The sequence below is a fragment of the Talpa occidentalis genome, unplaced genomic scaffold, assembly GCF_014898055.3.
Source record: "Talpa occidentalis isolate TD23 unplaced genomic scaffold, MPIMG_talOcc4v2.1 talOcc4.3, whole genome shotgun sequence".
Taxonomy (NCBI): domain Eukaryota; kingdom Metazoa; phylum Chordata; class Mammalia; order Eulipotyphla; family Talpidae; genus Talpa; species Talpa occidentalis.
In genome coordinates this window covers 97116364-97130753 of record NW_023603184.1, presented here as the reverse complement: position 1 = coordinate 97130753, position 14390 = coordinate 97116364, and the positions used below count along the sequence as shown (strand labels likewise).

Sequence of the window (14390 nt, the reverse complement as noted above, 5' to 3'; positions counted from 1 at the left end):
TGTTCTATGAATGGCAAATGGACACAAGCTCTTTGGTTATCTGAAATTTGAATCTACCTCCAGCCATACAAATAGCCACAGTAGAATTTTTTAAACTTTATGAATACCTACACAACTGGACACAAATTTCAATGTACCAAATATGAATGCATAAATGTGCATATGTATATTTTTTATACTCCAATAAAGGACCCTACGGAGAGAATTTTCTGCCCAAGACATAAAAATAGACAATAGCTGCAGAGTAGCTCATAAGCATGCTTATGATGTTAAATATACAAGATATTATATGCACAAATACAGTACATATAAACATATGCTTGATGGTGGATGTATAAGGGACTTCTCAGGGGTTGTTTTAGAGCAGAGAAAACTTGTCAAAGTTTGGAGTTATTTTTGTAATGATTGAATTAGGTTTTCATTCTTTTGGAGGTTGCATATAGGGAACCCTTCATATGATTGAGCTCTCTGTGCTGAAGCAAAGTGAAAGAAATGATGGTTGTTGAATTATTAAACAGTAGTTCAATATTATTTTATTCAATGGGTGAATTCAAAGATGGGAAGACACTCTTTAAATAACTTTGGCCATTTTTTTTTTTTTTTTTTTTGCCAAGAAGCTCACTTCGGAGAATTTTAGTCTCCTAATACTCAGAGTATACTTTATTTTTACTTGCGTTGTACAGAACATTTTGTCCTTTTCCTTTTCCAAGAGCTCAAACTGGAATAATTCACTAAATCCCAGTTCTTATTGCTAAGTCATATTGCCTTTCAAACTGGAACTCAAAATATTCTTGCATGGGACTTCCTAGAACATACTCAATGGCTTAAGCTTCTCTATTTGATAACTGATCACACCTGTTTGTTAGTTTCTCTATGTCCTTGGTGGTTTTGTTTGGAACAATTCTGCCTGCCCCCCCCCCCATTTTAAGTTATTTTTGTTTTACCTAAGCAAAACATCACAGACATTTTCTTTTTGTAGAACTTATATCATGTTTGGAAATGTCTTTAATAAATTCTCAAGGAAACAAACCTCAATTTCTATATGGCAAAGAGGGTAAGAAAAATGAGCGAAGCCAGTCAGGTTGGAACTAAGGAAGTAGTCCAAATAAGAGAAGCTCCTTCAACCTCCTTAGGGCTTGAATCATACAATTTCTTGAAAAGGAGTTGAAAGTCCAGATTTTTATTAGAAACCTCCCTCTTATTAAATATGGCTGTCTGTTACAAATTATGTACTATAATGGATAGACCCAACAACACATCAACACAAACCTACAGGCAAAATATGGCCAAGGGTTTTATGACCCGATAGCTTCCCTTTTGCCAACTCAACCATAATTTTTACAGGGAGGAAAAATAAAGCTCATGGAGAGAAATTGTCCTGACTGCACAGCATACTGATACTCAGATTTCCTGTCTGTTACTGAGGCTCAACCAACTGCCTAACAGTTTTTCATCTCCTTCATTTGACATCCTTGAATATTCCATGCATTGCCCCCACATTTCTTTTTTCCTTTAGATATTTTACATTGTGAAACCTTGTCATCATAGAGCCTTCCTCCCTTTTTGTTGCTATTAATGCTTCCCTGGCTGTGGAGATCTTATTACTGATATGCTAGTCATTACAGAATGTCACAGTTCCACTTCTGCCCTGTTCTGAAACTACTAAAATTTGCCTTTAAAATGTACATTTTGGAGCAAATATATGACCTTTAGTTGTGAAATAATGAAAATATTACTAATAGAATATTTACATGTCCTAGGTCCCATATAGTCTCAAAGTGCTAGAATTTCTTAAATTATCATTAATGATGGCCAATAATAATTATAGTTCAAGTAAATCCATTTTTCATATTAGTTCCCAACAATTGTATTAGGCTCTACCATCAATCTGTATATGTTTATAACAAAATTAAAGTATATTATTAGGAAGCTACTTGGAACACTGACAAAAGTATAATTCACAATCATATTGACATAAAAGCTTGGTAATAATAATAATACAAATATAAATATTTCTATAAAAATACAAATCAAATGCATAAAGCTAGAATGAACTTCTTGTCCAGTATATGAAAAATCAGAAAGAAAGAAAATAAACTTTTTACCTCACCATAAAAATTATGATGAAAACTGTTGAAGGGAATTGATACATTCTGAGAGAAACCAAAAAGAGGTAAAAAATGATTAGCTTATGTAGAATGTGGTCTGCTACCCTTCCCAAGCCACTTGGGAAGCTTGAAAAAGAGCAATGCTTGGCTCCACCTTGGACCAATTCAATTAGATTCTCTGGGGCTGACCTGAGCATGAATGGTTAAAAGTTCTGCAAGTTGAAATATGCAGTCAGGTTTGAGAAGCAATGACTAGAGGAGGGTAGAGAAAAATAAGCTAACAAAACGTTGGCAGAGAAATAAAGAGAACTGAGAAATGATTTTGAGAATTTCAAAATTCTAAGAAGTAGATAGGTACTAAATAGACTGCAGATGTTTAAAAAATACATCCGTGTCCATTTCTCCTTTGCATCATCAGGCTGGATTTATTCTATATGTTTAGGCAGTTTTATATTTCAAATTGTTAATTTCCTATCCTTACCTCTCTTTAAGAGTTGACTCAGCTGCTAGTTAAAGTGTATTTTGCAAACAATACAAACAGTTGTACACACTTGGAAAAAAGCATATGTGAACTTCAATTTGTATAGCTCGAGATTCTCCTTTTTATTATGTACTTTATAAATTGTTCCTTTGAAATTTATGTCTTAAATAATCAAATAATAGTGTCTATTGAAAGATACTTTTTGCATATCCTGGTCATTCAGCTGGAAACAAAGCACTGATTTCTAATTTTGCAACTACAATTGTGGCAGAATTAAACGAAAGGCAAAACCAGTATTTTTAAGTCAAAATTCATTTTAAAATTTTCAGAAAATGGTGTTTCTGAAAAAGAAATGAATTAACCTAATAGCTACGTGGAATAAAAAAAATTAATTGCATTTCTTAAAAGGAAATCCATTACTAAGGTGAGTCAGCTTTTTCAACTCTTTAATGGACATTTGCTAGGTTAAAACCCCAGTTACTTTTCCATGTTGGTTTCCCACAGCCCTTCCCACAGCTGGAGACACTGTGGTGGCCTTTAGGAAAACAGTCTTTCTGTTCTCCAGAGCAGATTATATTCTAAAGTTGTCCTCTAAAGAAACATCCTTTACCATTCTTACTTAACTATGCTTTACACTTGACCTCTACCAGTATGTCAACCTGGTTAGTAAAACCATCACCATATAGAAAAGACCTGTTGAATTTCAAGACTAGGATGCCCACATTTTAAAGCAGGAGGCTAGTGGTTCTGTGATAAACTGAAGAGACACACAATTGCGGCTAGATTTATAAGCGTATCCATGTACTTTTCCAACTGCAGTGGAAAAGTATTCAATCATTTACTCTTAAAAATTATATCCTGCTTTTATACACAGAGTACTCAGCCATTCCACAATGAAAATATAAACAAGCTCGTAAAATATTAATGAAAGCCTGGATGAAATTAGGAAATTCTTTTAAAAAAGAAGTGTCACTTTAAATAAGTTGTAGAGAGTAAAAACAATATTGCTATGGCCATTCTGTCAATCAACATGGTGATAATGGTGAGAACTAAATGGGGAAAATTATTCCAACTTGTTATTCAAAAACATTTATTACATTTTGAAAAGGGAAAAGTTAATGCTAGAAGTAAATGTAAAGTGGCAGAGCACAAGGAAGTCAGAATGCAGACCTCTATGCAAATTACACGGGATTCAAGCGACACCAACAGTGAGCTTCTCTCTTCTACATCTGTTAGACATTTTCTTTACTTGGTGTATTAAAATTAGTCTGATTCATAGTAAGATATATTTCTTTTAAATCTATAGATTGCACTACAGTGCTGGAACTTTCAGACAACATTCTATGAAACTAATTTAATCACAAAATAATATACATTTTTTCAATAAATCATTAATTTTTTAGGAAAAGTAAATTCAGGGAATTGTATACATGATAAAACTATTTTCTATTTTCTTAATTTCTTCCGAGTAAAACAACTGAAGACAGGCACTAAGGCATAAAATGGGAATTTATTTGATATGGGAATTCTTGGTACTCTCCATGTGTTTGTAAACCTAAAACTGCCCTAAAAAGTTATTGTATTTTAAGGGGGGTGGGTAATGGTAGAATGAGTAAATTCGATGCCCAGTTTTGCACAGGCTGGTTTATCAGAATCCTGAATTATATATGCCCTAGAGAAGACTGTTGAGAGGGCACAGCTAGAACAGTGTGGAAAGCTATAAATGCCAGTTCCTGCATTTTCTCCCTTCAGCTCTTCCTACATTCCTCCTCACAAGTTTCTTTCTTGGTAGGTCCTTCAAACTAGGAAGGGCAAAGAACATACTATGCCTATCTTGGCTTTCATTAGCGGTTTGACTATTGCAATCTCTATATGAAATAAAATTTTGCATTATATGTAATTTTCTCTTACCTGTGGCATTCTTGCTCTCCTTTAGCCTCAAAAGAATTGAGCACTGAACAGCATCCCTCCTACCTTTGCAGAGATTTTCCACTGTGGGTTCCTGCTGCAGTAAGTGGCATCATCGACACCTAAATCAGGGCAGTGCACTCAGGCTCTTGCTCTATTTTGGTGCCAGTGATATGCTTGGCAGCTGAAGGAAAAACACAGACGCTCCAGGTCCTGAATTCAGATCCTAGGAAAGACATCTCACCTTTTGTTTACTCCAGATGACCCTGTGAGGGAGTGACTTGTCATTTTTCACTGAAAACTAGACTTAGCATTTTGCCATGTGTTAAAAACATTTATTTGTACAGGATTTCTCAGATCAGGTTTTGGTATTACCATTTCATGTATAGAGAATTGAATATCTAGAATTAGGATTTGAAGGATTTGAGGGATACTTCTTTTCAGCAACCATGCTTCCAGCTATGTTCCACTCAATTTATAGTATTAATTTATAAAGGTATGTAGTTTAAATTTGAGTGGAAGAGAATTTGTGTAAGCACTTGGTTTCCTAAAGTATTCTACATAGTGCACAACCTGCTTTGGGATGGGAATTCAATTGTCAGTGACTCTTGTTGTTCAGAGTAAAAGGCTATTGCTCTACTGTCACATCATTCTCTATCTGAAGGGATGAATGTTGGAGAACACCTAGTCCAGAGTCCTGGATTGTGAACCCTGGAATTAGAATTTTAGAAGTAAAAGCAGCACTCACAAAGGACCTAGTCAACTTTCCTCTTTTCCTTCTTAGAGAGGTGGACACTTAAGGTGCTGAGTGTTCAATATATCATGGCAAGTGGTGGCAGAAACCAGTCGAAAATATAGGCTATCTGAATTGCAGCTTTCATTCCCCTTCTGTTTTCCCCCTCTCTTCATTATCTTTTCATTCAGCCATGATTCTAAAGGTGGGGGCAGGGCAAGCTTTCCCGTTATATTACAGTGTCTTCTGCAACACCACACCAGGGTAATCAGATTCCACAGCATTATAACCATCTAATTGTGGGGAATGGTTAATAAAGAAGGTTCTTTCATGGTTGGGCTCTGGCTAGTAAACAATCACATGACAGCAAACTTCATTCCCACTGGTATCAACCTGTGTTCCAGTGAAGTTTACCACTAGCTCTGATCTGAAGGCAGTGATTACAGTGTCTCTGCTCCAGCCCACATAAATCTCATTCCTCTCTATTTTAAACCTCAGTGCAGGTAATGTGTAGAAGTAAGCATTGCCATCTTAAAGTAATGCAAGTTGTACCTAAAGATTCCAGTTCTAAATTTCCTCAGGTTGCCAAGTGAAAAAAGGCAATCGTCTCTTGACATTCAGTTGTGAAAACAGTTCGCTGTCATTTTGATTACAGTCAGTAAACAGTCTGTGGTTGCCTGGAAAGAAACTGCCAGAAGCACACAGTACCAGCAAGCAGTAGGAGGAAAGCGGCTGAGGGCAATTCAGAGGGCTCCCTATTATAACTGAAGCAAAGCTGATGTTCTGGTAGGAATATGGATCAAGAATTGGCTGTTGGTCTGAAAATGCTATTTACTTTCTATTTGCCATGATGCCAATTTAACTTCAAATTAGAAGCTTCCTGCAGTTCTGTTATATTCAGATTTAAATATTGTTTCTGCTGCACTGTGTGTTTGCTTACGGACAAAGTAGCTTTTTACTATAATGTTTCTTGGTCAAAATTGATATTACTGAAGGAGAAAAATGACATTCTGACCAAGTAAAGTAGAAAAAAAAAATCCTTCCAAAGAGGACCCCATCACTTTGTTTAGAACCTCTCAGAGGTTCTTTGTCCAGGAGAATATGCCACCCATGTATGTACTTTGAAATTTTCTAGATGATAACAGCAAAATAAGACCCAAAAACAGTGAAATAAATGGACTTAATGCTGTATTTTATTTAACCCAATATCCCAAAATATTTTAAAATCTGATACAAGCCACATTTCCTGTGTTCAACTTTGCTATGTGGCTGTTGGCTACCACATTGGGCAGGCAAATGGGTTTTAGGTAGCTGTACTCAACAGATATTGAAAAACATCCTTATTATGGTAGGTAGTCAATAAAATCCTTGTCCTCAAAAGATTTAACAGTAACTTTAGAAGAAATAAGGCACTTCTTTAATAACAACAGAGGACAAAATGTTATAATCATTACATGAATGCTAAATACGATATGTGTGAGCTGTTGTTCTGAGGAAGGCAAAATTACTTCTGACTCAGAATTTGGGTATGATGAGTCTTGGAGATTGTGCAGAATTTTAAGTGATCAATGGTGAATGATATTTCAGGCAAAGGGAATGTTTTTGAAAGTCAGAGATCAGAGACTGGGGACTTATACGGACTAGCAAAAAAGATCAGTTTGATTAGAGAAAAGAATGTAGGAGAGTGTGTAGGATGAAGCTGAAGAAGCAGATTGGTAAAATATTTTTAGAGACAGAGATTGTGATTACTTTTTCTAAAGAAAAATGTCATTGGATTTGGTGGCACCATTTACTAGCCATGGGAACTTGCACAAGTTACTTATCTTCTGCAAGCCCTCCAAAACCTTATCTACAAAATATGAATAGTGATCACATTTATCTCCCAGGTTTATTCTGAAGACTAAAGCAAGTGCTTAATCAAGTTCATTTACTAGTATTACTACTTCTCTAAGGTATTTTTGGAGAAGGGAATTCTTGGAACAAATCATTCAATTTGCTTTTTTTTTTGAAGAGTCTAGTAAAGTTAACATTTCCACAATGATCTTTGTGGTAAATAGGATTTTAATGTATATATTTTGATATGGATTAAAAAGGAAGACATCATTAAGGAAATGTCATATATACAGAGAACCTGGCCTTTTTTTTAATGTTTTATTATCCTAATGGCTAAATAACACAAAACTATGTTCAATTATTTACTTAACCAGTCCCCTGTTAGTGGACATTTCAGCTTCTTTCTAGATTTTGTATAAAAATAAGCTGTCATAAATAGGATATAGGATTTTCAAAAGAGTACTTGTAGGTTGAATTTCTAAATACTAAATTAAATAATTTTTTTGAGAAACCAACATTAAATAATTCATTTATTCAAACAATGTTGTTGAGCATCTACCCTGCATCAAGCACTTGAGATTCACTGGTAAACAAAATCGACCAAAAAGGTCAAATATTCCAGCCCCTGGGAGGCTTATATGCTACTCAGGAGACACAAAAATTGAATAATGCACATTATAAATAACTCTATCATGTAGTATACAGTAAGGTGATATGCACTTAGCAGAGTATGGGAGGGAAAGAGCTGGAGGGAATAGGTCTCTTTGAGAAGATAAACTTTGGTCAAGACTTGAAGGAGTGGAGGGAACTAAGTTATTCAGCTACCTTCAGGGAGAGAGTTCCTGAGAGAGGGCTCAAGCTATGTGTGCTTGGCGGGTCCAGAGGACAGCCAGAAGCCAGTCTGGTAGAAAGGGGCAAAGGAAGAGGAAATGAGTTCAGTGAGGTAACTGGAAGACTTAATCATAGGACTTGAGGGCAATTTTAAGGACTTGGCCTTTTCTCTGAGTAGCTCCTGGAGGTGTCTCAGAGAAATGACATGATTTCATTTCCATTTTCCCCAAATCACTCTGACTACTGGGGTGAAAATAGGCTACACGACAGTCAGGCTGGCAGCAGGGACACAGTTAAGAAGCTACAGCAGGCCTCATTGAAATCCTGTCATAAATCATTCCAAGGTTCTAGGTTGAGAGGAATTACACCACAGGACATTAAAGAAATGAACAAATGACACTGACGAAGGTCTGACTGCCATTTTGACAAATGATAAAAATGAGAGTAATGTGACTGGCACATATATTTCTAACTTAAAAAAGGAAAACATAAAATTCTGGATTCTTTAAGTCAGTCATATCAAAGGCAATACTAGGCCATTATTGATACCTGGTACAAATGCAAACTCCAGGGTCTCACCCATATGTACAGAGTCAATAAGTCTGGGGTGCAGCCGACAAATTGTGTTTTAATAAAAAGCCCTCCAGGTGATACTGACAATAAGACTTAAGGACCACTGCTATAAACTCGAACAGTGAGCTAGAAGGCATGAAAGATTCTTTTCAATTCTAGAATAATGAGCTTCCAACTTTAATTCTTAATATTTCTTTGCATTATAAAATTAAAAATGGTTTATTTATAAGAAACATGAATTCATGTGTAACAACAAGTAAATCTTTTAAATCATATTTAGAGAAATTTGGCTTTTGTTATACTTCACGTCTTTATAAAAAGGTAAGATACACACACCACACAAACATATGTTTTAATCCATGGCTACTAGGAAGTTGAAGACAAGAAAAATGAAGAGAAAATGAATATGATAAACCTGTTAAAGACTGGATTAATGTAGTTACTGTTTTAGAACATACATTTAACACTGAGCCTCCAACATATTGGGAGTAAACACAAGAATATATTTGGTACAACTCAAGGAAAGAAATCCTACATATTAAGTTTATGTGGACCATCGTGCAACCTTCTAATGGTCAAATTTAATCCAAGAGTGTCTGTGAAACAACACAAGGAGTGTATATGGCTTGCTTCTGAGACAAACTTGCAATATATCCCTTCATAATATCTTGGCCATTTATCTCCTTGATAACCTCAAGTTTCAACCAAATGAGCAGCTGGCAGGGTAGGCCTAATACAGCCATTAAGAGTCCACAGCATCCCCACCCAGACAGAATCTGCCCTTCCTCCGTGGGGAAACGCTGCCAGAGTCCTGCTGACAAAGCCTGTGAGTTTCTGAGTGAGCAGCTTCTGATCTGCTTCAGCTCTTGCCCAAATTGCTAACTGACTCCCCAGAGTTTTACAGACTACTGCATGACAGAAATGGTTTTGAATTAGAAAATTCTGAAGCAGGTACATCATGTTGTCAGCCTAAAGGAAGGTAACATGGATTGAGAGGAGAGAAAAATAGAACAAATGGTCAAAAACAGCTAAAGGATAAGTGTCAGAGGCAAAATGGTGATTAAACACAAAGGAGCTAGATTAAGGCGAAAAAGTTTTTAAAGACACTGGGGAGTAGGAGATGTTAAAAGAATAAATTACTTGTCAGCTAAGCTAAAAAATACGTGCTAAAAAATAAGGAATAGAAACAAACTCACCTCTAGAGAATTCAATAGTTCATATTAGTATTACAATTAAGCACATTTATAGTAAAAACAGTAATGGGTTAAGAAAAATAAAATGAAAGCAGCTTTGTCTAAGGTTCCTCAGCTGTAACACCTGCCCTTTTTCAGGGTAAAGCCTTTGTCATGTTCTTTGAGCTACCACTTCCTCATGTGTGAAATAAAGCTCTTTCCCTCAATTTTCAAAACACTGACATTCTATTAAGATCATTTTAAAGGCAGGGTATCCATTTTACAGGGATCTTCAGGTGCAATCCTTGTGTTAGAATATCTGAAAGTAAAATTTCTAAATCATCTTATCTCATCTTCTAAATGGAATTCACTGAGTTTAACTAATTTTAGCCATCAGTGGAGGGCTTATTTGATTAAATTTGTATGGGTCTTTTGCAAAATTAAATTTAAGGCATTTACCAAGCATGTTATTTAGTATCTAATATGCTATGACCTAAGCAGAATTTCTTCCCTCGGTTTAGTTTTTGGAGAAAATGCATATTTTTATACACAAATTTACCAATTGTTTTTGTTTCTCCATAAAGTAAAATCAAATCCATATAATCCAGTGTGGATCCACTTTTTATTACCTACCGAGAACATCAGAGCTAAATACCAGCCTAATTTTATATAGCACCCATCTCGTATACCTAGAGATCTCCTCTCTTTTCCTTTAGAGATTCTCAAGTTGTGTACCAACTGCACCAAATCCCTTTGGGAAGATGGTAAAACATGCAGGTTTCTGGGCCTTGCCTCAGACTTAATTTTTCAGAATCCCAGAGATTCAACCCAGGAATCTGAATCTTTAAAAATAGCCCAAGTAGCCTGCCTGGTGGCACAAGGGGTTAAGTCACAGCACGGTGAAGCTATCTGCAGCTACTGCAGTATGAGTTCAATCCCTTGGCAGGCTGCTAACCAACATGACACAGCAGACCTCTCCTGTCTTACCTGCTGCTCCCCTCAGCAGTGTATTTCAGTAGATCCACCTGTTCTGCTCCCCACTCTGTCTCTGGTAAAGCCTCTCATCCCCCGCACCTCTGGCCTGCTCTCCAGCTCTTATATGCATAAATAAATAAATCTTCAAAAAAACCCCAAACAAACAGCCCAAGTAATTTCTAATGTTCACTGAAGTTCTGAACTGCTTTTAGGAATCTACCCTCTGAACTCGAGCAGACCAATTTTATATTATGGTTCACCTGTAAGCTGTGGTCTCCTTTTAAAGATAAGTGATAAGGTAGAAACCTTACTAAGACATGATCCAACTTGATGTGTGAGGCCTAAATTGAAGCTTGAGGCCATATGCAGGAACCACTGCTATTTTTCATGGTTGCTTCAGAAAAAAATTTTTCTCCCATTTGCAGCCTAAGCCATAAAATATATTTTCTCTTATTCACAAATCAGTTATTTTCACAAATGTAGGGAGAAGAGAGGATTCAAGCAAATTAGAACATTTGGGATGCTCTCTCAAACTCTACCCTCCTGTTCTTCCTTAACTTCTTAGTCCCTCAGTTTTATTCAGCCTTTCCTCCATCATCCTCTACCTTTTCCCCAGAAAAGACATCTCAGGTACTTTTGAAATATATCTAAATTGACATTTTGGTTATTTAAAGTGATGCTTGTTATATGTTAGGCTGGAGATCAAAATATTTAAAGCCAAGTCACTACTTATATACTGCGAAGAGAAGGGAAGTAGCAATTATTAAGCTTGTGGCTGTAAAGTTGAAGGAACTAACTTTACCAAAGGGCTAAAAATTTTAGTGTTTAAGCTCTAATGCATGAGTCTGTCTGATGTGTAGTACAGTAGTAGTGTCATTTTACTGAAAAATACTAATTATAATACTTTTATTACAATTATTACTACCTCTAACAGTATTAACACCTCCAGTGTGTATGGTTCTATGGAAAACCTTCTTTAAGCCAGCTGTTGCATGAGTGACTTTATGTGTATGGGTATAAAATCCCATTTCATTCTAACAACAGCCTTATTTCACTGTGCATTTTAATCTCTATTAACAGATAGGAAACTAAAAATTGGGTTAGTTTGTTAACAGTCACACAACTAATGAAAGGCAGAGCCAGGTCTATGTTACTATCCAGTGATAAGCAATATATGTGAAGCAGAGATGAAATCATAAAGGTACTGAATATTTTAAGTGACTATAGGTTATTGAGAACCATTGATGGATTTTTAAAAAGCAGGATATGTATTTTAGAAAGATCACTCTGATGACATTCAAGAAAATAGATGTGGCTTAGAAGTGAATTCTCAACTGCAGATAAAGAATTTAGATGACTATAAATAAAATAAAAAGGAGAGATATAACATTTTTGTCATAGCAAATTGTGAAAAAGAGCTCTATTGATGAGATTCCATGACTAGTTTGGTTTATGAGCACTGAATAAGTGAATTGAGGTAAATAATTGTTTTAAATAGAAATTACTGATTTTTAAATTATATTTATCATCCTGTGAAATAATTATTGGTTAACTGGGTTAGGCCATTGCTAAGGGTTATAGCTGAAGAAATATGGCATCAGATTGGTTTTTTAGGTTAACATTATGTCTTGGTGTTTGACCTCTGTTTGCCTGAAATTTAGTCTTAGGAGTCATTGAATAATGTTTATTGGTTTTATCCTAGTCAATCAGTAAAATGGGTTGGAAAAAAAAGTGTAAAGAAAAAGGAACTAGAATAATCACCCAAAAACAGCAACATTTACCACAAGTCCCACGAATCTACTTCTTTGGTCTTTCTGGTATTTGAAGAAAAGAAACAAAGGGGAAGTTATGAGGGGAATAGAGAGTGAAATTAGGAAGTGAATGATAGAAAGATGCTCTTGACTTTAGCAGGCCTTTAGAAAGAGTAAATGAATCCAGGATGCCAAGGAAAGGAAATCCTACTCTACCCCAGAGCTTCGCAGTGATGCCTGCCCCATCCTTCCTGGAGCATGCTATTTACAAGAGCCAAACCAACTCTTTGCATCAATCCTGCTTTCTTGATTAAGAACAGTAATAAGTAAGCACAGTATGCAAACTCAGAGCCAGAACACACACTTTACTCCAAATGCCAAAGACACTGGGCTAACCTCACCTGTGTTCTCTCTCTACACAGATCATGGAGCAAGAGAACTGAGCCGAGGCACATCAGAGTTCATCAGGGATGAAATCTCTGTCAAGGATTTGTGTGGCAGAGTGGCTTACCAGAATAACAACACAGAATCTCTTCTAGGAATAATATAAGAACAAATGAGATAATTTCCAGAAGTGGCCTGGAGTTTTTCCGGAAGAAGGTGCTGTGACAATTGAAGGTAACTAAACTACTAGTGGGTCTATGTTTGTGGAAAGCAAACTGAAATTTCTGTTAACTAACAAGGGCAACTGTATCAGGACAAAAAATAAGACAGAAGAGTGACTTCCTTCCTCTTTGCTAGTTTGTTCCTCCAAAGGGTAAACACTTTGAGACATTGCAGAGATGACACCTTGGGCAATGGAATAACTCTGGAGGCTATTGTTAAATAAGAGAGACTAACACAGTTTTTCAATTTCCTTTTAAGAGTGACATCTATCCTATGCAATTAGTAAATTGTCCAGGATTGTATTTCATTGTATCTGTTTGGTAATCATATCCATAGCTTGCTCACCCCTCTGGGGTGAAGGACATCTAAATATGTAGTTAGCATTTGGCTGCAAGCTGGCTTTTGTACTAGCCAAGTTTTTAAAGCAACAAAGGAGTATTTTTTGGTATATCAGCTGCAACTAATTAGAAGAGCTGTTGAGATTATCTTAGTCAAGGAAGATGTTTGATGTGTGTAACAAGCAGCAGAGATTGTTTGGCAAAGCTGAGCCATCCATCAAGTGCCATGGCTAGATCTGTCTCTGTGCACTGTACCATTCTCAGTGTCAGCTTTGCTCTCAGAATGGTGCCCCTTCTGGTTATAAGTTAACTCAAGTAGTGCCTTGTATCATACCCCCAAGCAATTAGGGCCTGAGGACAGAGATGGCTGTCTCCTTCTCAGTCTCTCTCTTAGGAGTGAAGAAAGCCTTTAGCAGATTAGCTCACCTTTTGTGTGGCCAGAATTGGAGCACATGCCTATTCCTTAAATAATGATTGGAAGGGGCCTGGAGGAGATGTCTAGAATGGAATGGATGTTAGGGTGTTGAATACACAGTTAACTTCAGTTTGCCGACACACAATAGAACAATTCAGAAGCTTATAATGCCAATGATTCATTTGTTATTCCTTAGCCGTTGTCCCTCTGAGCTGATAAGGGCAAATCACAGGAAACATCATATCTTTAGAAGCTATTTATTATTCGCAAAGTAAAAATTGTTCGGAAGAGATGAGCTCCTGTTTCCATACTCAGCTATTTTTTTGAGACATGACATTGAGTCTAGGTAGAGAAAGGTAGAAATAGATTCTCTTATTAGATAGGCCTAACAAATCAATAAAATAAGATGTATTATCATATGGATAATCATGTTTTTGGCTAGTAGTAAAGAAAAAATGGTACAGGAAATCCAGATTTCACTTGTATCTGGCCATGACAAAATTATATTCTTGCTGTAGAGTTATTTTCACAGCAGATTTATTTACACCAATTGCTGAATTCCTTGAAACCACACTGAGACAGAGAGGTACATGATATAGAAGAAGCTAGTCTATACTTTTAATTTACCTTTATGATAGTTCCAAAGTGCTTAACATGCATGTGAAC

General features: G+C 36.2%; 1 protein-coding gene across 1 annotated transcript in view; it reads left to right on the top strand.

Annotated features, from left to right (window-relative positions):
* The first annotated feature begins 12976 nt into the window (after positions 1–12976).
* Positions 12977–14390, top strand: part of SCN3A (sodium voltage-gated channel alpha subunit 3) — an 83063-nt gene continuing 81649 nt past the window's right edge. The window contains exon 1 of the mRNA XM_054699808.1: positions 12977–12983. The gene's annotated coding sequence lies outside the window, so the exon portion shown is untranslated. The remainder of the gene's footprint in view (positions 12984–14390) is intronic.